The 12,088-nt window shown below is 41.4% G+C and overlaps 1 pseudogene; it reads right to left on the bottom strand.

Moving 5' to 3' along the window:
• Window positions 1-1,127: 1,127 nt before the first annotated feature.
• On the bottom strand, window positions 1,128-1,229 carry LOC112761391 (small nucleolar RNA R71; annotated as a pseudogene).
• Window positions 1,230-12,088: the final 10,859 nt, after the last annotated feature.

The following is a 12,088-nucleotide window of genomic DNA, read 5'->3' as shown; positions in this document are numbered from 1 at the left end:
TTTACTTTCCGCATTTACATTCAGTTCTTTATTTCCAGCATTTCCATTTCTGCTATTTACTTTCCCGCCATTTAATTTTCTTCAACTATCAAATCAAATTCTGCTTCGCTCAACTAGAACAGCCCTCTAATTAAAGTTGCTTGACCAATCAATCCCTGTGGGATTCGACCTCACTCTATTGTGAGTTTTTACTTGACGACAATTCGGTACACTTGCCGAAGGAAAATTTTTGAGAGACAAGTTTCCGTGCTATCAAGTTTATGGCGCCGTTGCCGAGGATTGATTTTGTATCAACAATGATTAAATTGGAGGATAACTAGATTGAGCATTTTTTTTCTTTTGATTGATTTAAGTTCATTTGAGTAATTTACTTTCTGTTCAGTTATTATCTTCCCTTCCCCCTACCCATTTTCTTAAGTTGTTTACAATTCAGTCCACTAACCCACTAACTGTTTGATAAATTGCATCACTCACACTAACAGCATTTCTGTAGAAATTACTTTCTGCATCTATTTTCTTGCTTGTGCTTTGTTGGGTGTATGACAGGGAGAAGAAGCGGGGCTTCAACTTCCTTTGATTCTAAACCAAAGAGGACCTTCCTTAGATTAAGGAGGGAAGCAAGAGGAAAGAGAGTAGTGGGTGCTGAGGAAGAGGAAGAGTACTTTGAACCAGACATGGAGGAGAATATGGAGAACCATCATGAAGAAGAGGCTCACAACCATGGCAGAGAAGGTCTAGCAAATCATGTTGGACAAGAGAGAAGAGTTCTAGGCTCTTACATCAACCCAAACCTATGAAACTGTGGGAGTAGCATCCAAAGGCCAACCATACATGCCAACAACTTTGAACTAAAACCACAGCTCATCACCCTTATTCAGAACAATTGTTCATTCGGAAGAGGCGTCCAAGAAGACCCCAATCAACATCTAACCACCTTCCTGAGGATATGCGATGTTGTGAAGTCCAATGGTGTTCATCCTGACACCTATAGACTACTTCTGTTTCCCTTCTCACTCAAGGACAAGGCATCTAAACGGCTAGAGTCCTTCCCAAAGGAGAGTTTAGCAACCTGGGAAGATGTCGTGAACAAATTCCTGGCAAGATTCTATCCTCCTCAATGGATCAACAGGCTGAGAGCTGAGGTGCAAACCTTCAGGCAGCAAGATGGTGAGACTCTATATGAAGCATGGGAGAGGTTTAAGGACCTGACAAGAAGGTGTCCACCGGATATGTTCAATGAATGGGTGCAGGTGCACATTTTCTATGAAGGTCTTTCTTATGAATCAAAGAAGGCAGTAGACCACTCATCAGGGGGATCTCTGAACAAGAAGAAGATCATTGAGGAGGCCATAGATGTCATTGAAACTGTAGCAGAGAATGACTACTTCTATGCTTCCAAAAGAGGCAACACTAGAGGAGTGATGGAGCTAAACAATGTAGATGAACTGCTGGCCCAAAACAAGCTCATTACCAAGCAATTAGCTGACCTCACCAAGAAGATGGAGAGGAACCAAGTAGCAGCAATCACCACCTCATCAACAACTCAAGAGGGAGTGAATGCAGAAGCAGAAAGTGAGCACGAACAAGCCAACTACATTGGAAACTCACCCAGGTAGAACCATGACCCATACTCCAAGACCTACAACCCTGGATGGAGGAATCACCCAAATTTTGGGTGGGGAAATCAACAAGATCAAGGCCAAGATCAGAGATGTCACAACCCCAACAACCATGCAGCTCACCAACATTCCACACAGAGATCATATCAACACCACCCTAACAACACCTCTTCACATCCATACTAAGGCCAAAATGGCCCTTCTCATCCCTCCACTCTCAACTCACCATCATCTGAAGATAGATTATCCAGAATCGAGACTCTACTTGAAGGCATAAGCAAAGAGATTCAAGATAACAAGGTGTTCAAAGAGGACGTGCGAGCCAGTATCAAGAACCAGGGAGACACCATCAAGAGGCTGAAATTTCAAGTGGGATACTTATCTGAGAAGATTCCCAAACCTACTGATGGGTTCCCAAGTGACACAGAGAAAAATCCAAGAGGTGAAGCAAAGAAAGTCAGATGGGAAGATTGCAAGATGGTGACTATAAGTGATAAGGAGACTGAGGAAGAGCTGAACAACCCATCAGAACAACCTAAAGACACTTCAGCAGGAAAGCAGGGGGAGAATCATCAAGAAACCACAATTACACAAAAAGAGCTGATACAGAAGGAGCTGCTGAGACTCTATGCATCCTTTCCCCAATTACTAAATGGCTGTGTGGAGAAGAGAATATACTCAAGGTTCCTTGACATATTTGCATCTCTCCAGGTAAACATACTATTCATCAAGGTCCTCCAACAAATGCCCTCATACATCAAGTATATGAAGGAGCTGCTGACCAGGAAAAGCTCACTCAAGGGAGGACAAACCATAGTGATGAACAAGGAGTGCAGTGCTCTCATTCAACCAGAGTTGCCTAAAAAAAGAAAGGACCCAGGGAGTTTTTACATCCCCTGTGCCATAGGAAAAACAATGTTTGATAAAGGACTCTGTGATCTGGGAGCAAGCATCAACTTAATGCCTTTATCCCTTATGAAGAGGCTGCAGATCAATGAGATGATGCCCACAGATGTAGTCATCAGGTTGGCTGACAAAACTCAAAAATAAGCAGTGGGAGTAGTTGAAAATGTGCTGGTGAAGGTTGGAAAATACTTCCTGCCCACAGACTTTGTCATCTTGGACATGGAAGAGAGTCACCTCCACCCAATCATATTCGGAAGACCATTCCTAGCTACAGCCCGAGCACTTATAGATGTGGAGCGAGGGGAGCTAATTTTGAGGATCCATTATGAACAACTCACCTTCAATGTTTTCAACCTTTCACAAGAAACAGATCAAGAGAACAAAGAACCAAGCAAAGATCACAGTGAGATACTAAAGGAAGAAGCAAGCACTGAAGCACAACCAGCCCATCTGGGAATCCCCTTGGTTGAAGAACAAGACAATCAGTAGCTATCACAGCTCAAGGAAAATAAGGAGGGACCAAAACCACCAGAGTCATATGAGACCAGAAACAAAATTTCCTTAGAAAAGGAAGTCACAAAGAGCAAGGCAATATCAAAAGGGACAAAGAATAAGGCACCAAGAAGGTGGAGGAACAAGAAGATCCCTATAGAGGACTTTTCTCCAGGGGATAAAGTGATCTCAGCCTACTTCCCAGATATTCCACCTCATCTCCCCACTATCCCATCTCAGTTACCTAAGGTCTTCACCATCAACAGAGTTCTTTCCTTAGAACATGTGGAGATTCTTGATGAAGCCAATGGATATAGGTCTACTGCAACAGGGGAAGATCTGAAGCATTACCAACCACCATGACAAAGGCAAAACGTCAAGCTAGTGACGCTAAAGAAGCGCTTCATGGGAGGCAACCCATGTTTTACATGTTTTTAAGAGTAGTTAATAATGCAAGGTTCAGGGATTTCAAAGCAACTTGACATGGACTTGAATGAATCCTTGTGTGCAACATATAGTGAAGAACAAGTTTGGTGTTCAAGGCAAACTAAGAGAACATCAATGTAACTCATATCATGTCACTCTAAGGAGCCTTGAACAAATTTTTTACACCACACGGCACCAAACTAAGTATGGTGTTGCCAATGTTGCATACATGGATGATGAGTTAGTCATTTGGTGTGCACTCATGAACAGCACTTAGTAGTTAGAAACAAAAAAAAAAACAAAAAAAAAACTTTAAAAAGTAGTTATTCTTTTAATTTTGCCGCCACTTTCCAAACATGTTCTTTTAATCACAATTCTTTTATTTTGTAGGAAAGAAGAAAGAGGTATTGAAGTGGATTGAGTGGACAATTGAATGAGGTGGGTTCGGCCACTTCATGAAGGGAGAATACACACTTGTCTTCAAAGGGCATACATTGGAAAATGTGGCCATGCAACATTGGAAGGGGGATACTCTTGGAGACCGAACCAATTTCCTTCATAAAGTTGATGATCCTTGTCCTCTTCCCATGATAAACCCCATCCGTCTATCACACAATAACTCCATCAATCCACACCTTCCATTCACTCACCACCTTTCTATATAAGTAATCCTTATTCCGTATCCCACCTTCACATTCCATTCCCACTCTTCACACCTCTCCTTTTCGGAACCAAGCACTTCCTACCCAATTAAAAACACTCTCACTAACTCCCTTCATTGCACCAAATCCTAACCAACCGAAGCCCATTCTCCACACCCTTACCACTTTCACAAATTAACTCCCACTCATGGCATCGTCAAGCTCTAAAAGAAGAAAGGGAATAGAGCCTGTGGAGCAATGCCCTTTTGATGAAAAGAAATTTAGAACCCCTCACCATGCGTTGCAGTATGGGTAGATGGTTGATAAAGAGATCATATATGAGCTAGGATTTCAAGTCAGAAAGACTGAGTGCCCCGAAATCACAAAGAAGGTGGAAAAGAGAAGATGGGAGCTCCTCACTGATCCAGTCACTAGGGTAAATGCAAATCTTGTAAGAGAGTTTTATGCAAATGCTGTCCGATATGATAAGGCAGATGAGTCTTACACAAGTTTTGTAAGAGGAAAGACCGTGGATTTCAGTCCCATGAGCGTCATGAGGGCATTAAAGTTACGGTCTATACCGTTTGAGGAAGAGAGCTATCATTCAAGAATTGATAACAGCCCCAATTATGACCAGATTGTGCAAGATATATGTGTATCAGGAGTTGACTGGGTGAGAGATTCTGAAAGGAAACCTAAGTTCATTAAGAGAGGGAACCTCACTCCCGAAGCAAAGGGGTGGTTCGAAATTGTAAGGAGATCCATCCTCCCTGCCGGGAACAACTCAGAGGTGAATCTCAAGAGAGCCACAATGGTGCACTGTATACTCAAAGGAGAAGAGATCAAGGTTCATGAACTCATAGCCCAAGGCATCAGGAAGAGGGCGAGAATAGCGATTCTAGAGAAAAGTTAGGCTACCCCAGCACTATTTTCCGACTATGCGACAGGGTTGGGGTGGTGTTTGAAGACGAAGACCCTGAGTGGATAAAAGAGGGCATTCCAATTACTGTCCGATGGATGAATGCTGTTGCATCTCCCCTACCTCAACAGAAGCCTAGGAAGAGGCCAGCCCATCAAGTAGTAGAAGGACAAGACCTAGAAGAGCAAGCCCCAACCACTTTGAACATGCACCAATTACAAGAAGCTATTGATGGCTTATCTAGGCAATATTGGGAAAATCAAGAGGCACAGAAGGAGCTCCAGCTACAAATGATGAACCACCAAGAAGAATCATTTTCTAGATGGACGAATCAACAAAGGGAGTGGCAGAAGCAAATGATGGAGCAGCAATTGGAACAAGGAAAACAATGGGGTGAATCTTTCCACAAGATAGAACAAAGGCAAAATAAAGTACAAGAATCTGTCCAGAAGCTAATCAACATCCAAGCACATCAAGGTGCACACATACATGAGATGCATCGAAAACAAATAGAACAAGCAGAACTCTTTGACGAGCACAGGGCATTCTCTGAAGGGGTTTACATGAGTGAAAGTGGAAATCATGTAAACATGCTAGCAAGGCTTGGATACTTAGTTGGACAGCTACCTAATGTACATCCGGGAATCACAAAATATGACGAAGTGAAGGATGAGTTAGCACGAGAAGAAAGAGTAAGGGTTGAGAAGAGTCATGAATCAGTAAAGAAGGCACTTGAAGACTGAAAAAGAGCCAGACTAGCACAGATGCAAGGAAGCACAAGTAGACACAAAGAGGACAAACAAGGAGGAGAGCAGGGGCAACCCCATGAGTAAAAGGTGGTGGAGTTCCCTCATTGTCTCATCTTTTTCAAGTTTTAAATAAGAAAAATCATGTATAAAATAGAACATGCTTCCATGGTAGTTTAGGATTTTCAATTCTGTTTTCAGTATTCTCATTGCTTAGGTCTGTGATTGCTAGTCAAACTGCCTGTTTTCAAGTCCATCTTGCTTATTGTGTTGCTTGCCTCCTTTTTAATCAAATAAAAAGAGAATGTGTGTTATCAAAGACTAGGGTAGAATTCAAGTTGTGGAGTAAGTTCCTAATTTTATAGTGTGATAATAGATTAGCTAAGTTGGTTCACCAACAAGGTGGGAAGGCAACTATCTGTCCTGAATCATATGCTTGAAACACACCCCATGAGACTAGCCAAATAACAAGATCCAAATAAAAGAAAAGGGAAAGAAAAATGAAAGTTAAGAATAAAAGAAAAAGGGTAAGAAATAAGGCTAGGCACCAAGGGTTTGAATCCTGAGGGAAGTGTCTGTGGTGCTCCTGTGTAAGGGATCTACTTGAATGAATAAGCTCTTAGGGGTGCCTTATCACTTGGTAACTTGGAATTAACTAACTCGGGATTATCAGCTGAAAGTCCACTATCAAGAGTAACCCTTGCTACAGAACACTTAGTAACCCAAAGAGGTGCTAGACACCAAGGTCTCAAGAAAGAAATTAAACAAACCATGTGCCTGTGGTGTGTATGTATGGGGGAAAGAGACTTGAAGGAGTAAGTCCTTAGGGGTGTCTTAACACCTAGCACCTTGAACCAACTGGTTCGGGAGTGCTGGCTGAAAGCTTATCTTAAAGAGTCGCCCCCTTACAGAGCATCTAGTCTAAGAACTCAAATAAGCCCTGAAATGACAAAAAGGATCAGAGAATAAGAGTCTCATAGGGTGCAGTCAAGTGAGCATTCCAGGACATGATAAAGGTCTGAAAGCCATTGAAGGAATGAACCTAAGTTGCTATGCATGAAACCACCATAAAACCAAGGACATAACTTCCACAATAATGACTCACTTCTCTTGGCATTTCATTCATCATTCTCTTGTTCCAGAACTTGCTTAAGGACAAGCAAGCTTTAAGTTTGGTGCTGTGATGCCAGGGCATTTTGGCTAGTTTCACTGACCTTTTCTTTACTGTTTTAGGGTAGTTTCATGCATTTTCTTAAGAAAGAAGCAAGTTTTGGGTGGAATTTCACTTACATCTTGATTTAAGCATACATTGTGCACTTTACATGATTTCATGGAAATTTTGCATGAATTAGATGAAAAATTGAATGATGCATGTCTCATGATGTGGATTAGAACTTTGATGCACTTTATTGCTTGATTTCAGGACAAAGGAAGCAAGAAAGAACCACATTAGCAGCCACGTTAGTCTAACTAACGTGACCACTAACGTGGAATGGGAGCTAGCTTGCAACGTTAATGAGAAAAGTAATCGCCAATAACATCCTCGAAGCCATCATAGCCCACGTTAAGAGTCACGTTAACTAAGTTAATGTGAACTCTAACGTGGAAGAAAGAAAGTGGAGCCAACGTTAGTGACACTCAACTTTGTCACTAACGTTGGACCAAGCTCATATTGGCCACGTTAGCTTCCACGTTAACTTAGTTAACATGGACTCTAACGTTGGACTAAGCCACCTTGAGCTACGTTAACTCCCACGTTAACTTAGTTAATGTGGAAGTTAACGTAGAGAAAGCAAACAATCGCCAACGTTAGTAACACTCACCTTTGTCACTAACGTTGGAATGAGCCACAATGAGCCACTATGAGCCACGTTAACTCCCACGTTAACTTAGTTAACGTGGAAGCTAACGTTGAGGATAGAATGATGAGCCAACGTTAATGATACTCACCTTTGTCACTAACGTTGGAGATGGCTATCATTACCACGTTAGAAGCCACGTTAACTTAGTTAACGTGGACTCTAACGTGGGAAGTAGGGGCACCTTGGAACATTAGTGACAAAGGTAAGTGTCACTAACTTTCTCGAAGAATTGGCAAGCCTACGTTAAGAGCCACGTTAACTAAGTTAACGTGAACTCTAACGTAGGGGGAGGGAGGACTCTCAACGTTATTGGAAAAGGTGAGTCCCAATAATGTGTACGAAGGATCAAGAGGCAACGTTAGTGGTCACGTTGATGCCACTAACGTTGAAGTTAACGTGGATCATCCCTGGGTGAGGAACGTTAGTGAAAAAGGTGATTGTCACTAACATTCTCGAACCCCACACTCTCACTTAACGTTAACACCACTAACGTCCTGAGCTAAAGACCCTGCCTGCTTCACACTTTCTCTCTGCAAGTAAAGCTAAGCCCACTGCAGAAGATAACTGCTTCTAACTCAAGATCCAAAGGCCCATATCCAAGACTTGAAGAATCAACTAGAAGATTAGAAGAGTAATATATATAGGGGTAGTTTTGAATTAGAAGAGGGCTTTGGAGAGTGAGAAATTTGGAGAACTATTCTCTGTAATATTTTACTTTCTCTGCACTTCTAGTTTTACTTTTCAGAATGTATCTTCCATCTTTGTTTTCTATTCCCAGAGCTATGAACAACTAAACCCCTTTCATTGGGTTAGGGAGCTCGGTTGTAATTTGATTGATCAATATTAGTTTTCATTCTTCTTTCTCTATCTTTTCTCTTGATTTTACTAGAAAGCTTTCAATCTTCATCCAATTGGGTAGTTATCTTGGAAAAGAAGCTATTCATACTTGGATCTCTTCTGGACCTTGGAAGAGGAATGAAGAGATCATGCTAGAAATGCTTTCTCATGTTGGACCAAATTGGGAGTTGGAAGGGTATGGTGACTATAACCCTACCAACACTCGATTTGGGAATGCATGTGGTATAATCAGTAACCATACTTCATCTCTTCTCATGAGCAATTGACTAAGGAATTGGCTATTGATCAAGAATTGAGATATTGAATTACCAAGGAATTAGAATTCGATCACTTAAGATTGCCAAGGAGATCAATGAATGCATTGATTGAGGAAGAGATGAGAATGAACTTGATCCGGAGAATGCAACATCTCCTAAGCCCAATGAATCCCCATTTCTGATCTTACCCATTCTCTTTAATTTCTGCAATCTACTTTTATGATCATCTTCTCCATTCCCATTTAAGATTCTGCAATTTACTTTCCGTATTTACATTCAGTTCTTTATTTCCAGCATTTCCATTTCTGCTATTTACTTTTCCGCCATTTAATTTTTTTTAACTATCAAATTAAATTCTGCTTCGCTCAACTAGAACAGCCCTCTAATTAAAGTTGCTTGACCAATCAATCCCTGTGGGATTCGACCTCACTCTATTGTGAGTTTTTACTTGACGATAATTCGGTACACTTGCTGAAGGAAAATTGTTGAGAGACAAGTTTCCATGCTATCAACGAACGATCCCAATGCGAGGAGCTATAGAAGTCGACACTTTAGCAGCAGGCACAGGGGGAGACCCGACGTCATCGTCATCCTGGTCGTCCGGGACAATCTTACCCCTTACAACGTTGTCCAAGCTGAAGAGAGTAAGGTCAACCTCAGGAGCTAGAACTTGAACCTGCTCCTTTAAATTATCATAAGCAGCATTTATGCTGCCGACAAGATGACCTTAGAGCTCGGAGTAGTCAACTCGGGCAGACTCCAACTCCTCCCTCAGACGTATTACCTCCCGATAAGATGTGATATAACTGTCCTTATGCCTCAAAGCAGTGTCCTCGGCCAACCTCACAGAGGCCGCCAAGGCAAGAGAGCTAGCCTTCTCGTTCTCCAGATCCTTCTCCAGTTTGGCTACTTTCACATCAAGTTCCTCCTTCAAGCCCTTCATCCGATCAAACTCTTGTTTGGCCTTCTCCATGAAGGCTTTGGTGGCATGAAGAGGAAGATTTTGAGCAGTCCGATACAGGGTAGCCCCCATATAGGCCATCTTGATGCTACTCCAAGTTATGAAGTCCAAATGGCGAAGGAGAGAGGCGTCGTTAGTAGGGACGACACCATAAGGACCGATCTGCTGGTCAACAAACTCCACCGCATCAAAGTCAGGAGCGTCAAGGTTGAAAGGCTCAATTGTTTTTTGTTTTTTGTTGGGAGGAGCACCAGAAGTAGCGACAGAAGTCTGTGGAGGGTCAGCCAGACGAACTCGAGGAGTGGGGATCACCTTCTTCGGCCCAGGAGAACTCGGCATGGGCGGCTTCATTGGAACTTGAGAAGATCCCTCTCTCGCCACCTTGGCCGAGATATTTTGAGCAGCAGCAGCCTTCTTTGCCTTTTTGTAGGCCTTCATGGGATCATTGTTTTTGACATCTCTGAAAATACATAATCAACCATAGTGATGAGTTACAATCCAGAAGAAGCAAAACTAAGAAACAAGTATAGAAACAAGTCGGACAGTACCCAAAGCAATTCGAACCAAAGACGGGTCACTCAAAAACTTTTTTGTATCAAGATGGGGTGGTTTTTCCCATAAATCTTCAAGAACAACTACAAAAGCTCGTTCAACCTCGTCAAGCATCTCCCATGTATAGCGAGACACTCTCACATTCTTTTGCCATTCTAGAGGAAAGGCAGGCTCATCATTTTCATCAAGAAAGAAGGGGCGGGCCCTGATGGGAAGCAGAAGCTGATGAATTAAAAAATTATTAAAATTGATACGTTGCAAGTATAGTTCTTAATTCACCGAAAATCTGCCTATCAATTTAGAAATGTGTCACAAAGAGTTTAAATCAAAATTACTGGGAGTTTTAAATCCCAGGTCGTCTCCCAACGAGTTGTAGAGAAGGGTGCTATCTTATTAATCAGAGGTTCGAAGAAATTGAGGTAAGTAAATTGGAATGTAAACTGAGGTAAATTAAATGATATGAATAAAAGCCTTGACTGGGAATTGATTAGTTAGAATCTCTATCATTGATGGAATGATTTTTAGATGGATTTATAATTAATGGTTACTCTGTTCAGTTATCCTTTACTAGGTAAGGGAAAGTCAAACAAGTTGGATTACTAGATCCGTTCACGAGTTACAACCCACTTAGCTCAAAGGGATTGACGTTGGTGACAGGATAGCAATTCAACAATTAACCCAATTACAAATTTTCTTTCAATCCTTCCAACTCAAGAGTTCCTTTTCAATCAATTCCCCATCAAGTAATGAAACTACTCACGCATTGTGAATAATAAATCCATAACACATAAAAGGGAATTAAAAGAAGACATGATTATTGGAATTGAAATTGAATTAAAAAGAAATAATCCTTGCATTAAATAATCATAAAAGTATCTGAATAATAAAATTGAACATAACAAAGAACATGGAAGAATAAAACCAAGTTAAGAGAACAAACTAGAATGATGAAGTTTTGATGAGGAAATAACTCTTCTCAATGTTCCAATGCTAAGACCAATTGAAAATTAAAATTCTAAAAAACTAGAGAGAAAAAACCTAAGAGAGTGAAAAACTAGATCTAAAACTACTGAATGAATGTGTGTGTTGTTTCTGCATATTCTCTGACTCTAGTCTGCTGTTCCGGGCCGAAAACTGGGCCGAAATAAGGTCCAAAAATCACCCCAGCGAATTCTGCAGATTATGCAGATCGCACATGTCACGCGATCACGTCGTCCATGCGGACGCGTCGCTTGCGCTTTTTCCTCTCCACGCGTTCGTGTTGTCCACGTTACCGTGTCGCTTGCGCTTTCCAATCCGCGTGGCCGCGCAAGCCATGCGGCAGCGTCACTGCGATTTGCACTCCTTCGCGCGGTCGCGTGAGCCAGGCGACCGCGTCACTTCTCGCTGGTTATCTCCTCAAATTCTTGTGTTCCTTCCATTTTTTTGCTAGCTTCCTCTCCAATCTCCATCTCATTCATGCCCTATAAAGCCTGAAACACTTGACACACAGATCACGGCATCGAATGGAATAAAGGAGAATTAAAATTAAATAATTAAAGTCTCTAGGAAGCAATTTTCAAACATGTACTGAATTTAGGAAGGAAATCTAAATGCATGCTAAATTGATGAATAAGTGGGTAAGGATCATGACAAAACCACATAATTAAACATAATATAAACTATAAAATAGTGGTTTATCAACCTCCCCACACTTAAACATTAGCATGTCCTCATGCTAAATTGAAGGAGATAAGGAAATAAGTATGAACATGTAGAAACTCATGAAATGCAATGCAATCCTACATATATAAATAAATGCAACTATATGATTATTGTCCACTTGATCAAAAGTAAATAAGCCCTTCAA

This window comes from Arachis hypogaea, chromosome 16, assembly GCF_003086295.3.
Source record: "Arachis hypogaea cultivar Tifrunner chromosome 16, arahy.Tifrunner.gnm2.J5K5, whole genome shotgun sequence".
Lineage (NCBI taxonomy): Eukaryota > Viridiplantae > Streptophyta > Magnoliopsida > Fabales > Fabaceae > Arachis > Arachis hypogaea.
Note: the sequence above shows the minus strand (reverse complement) of the source record. Positions and strands in the feature narration are given on the sequence as shown.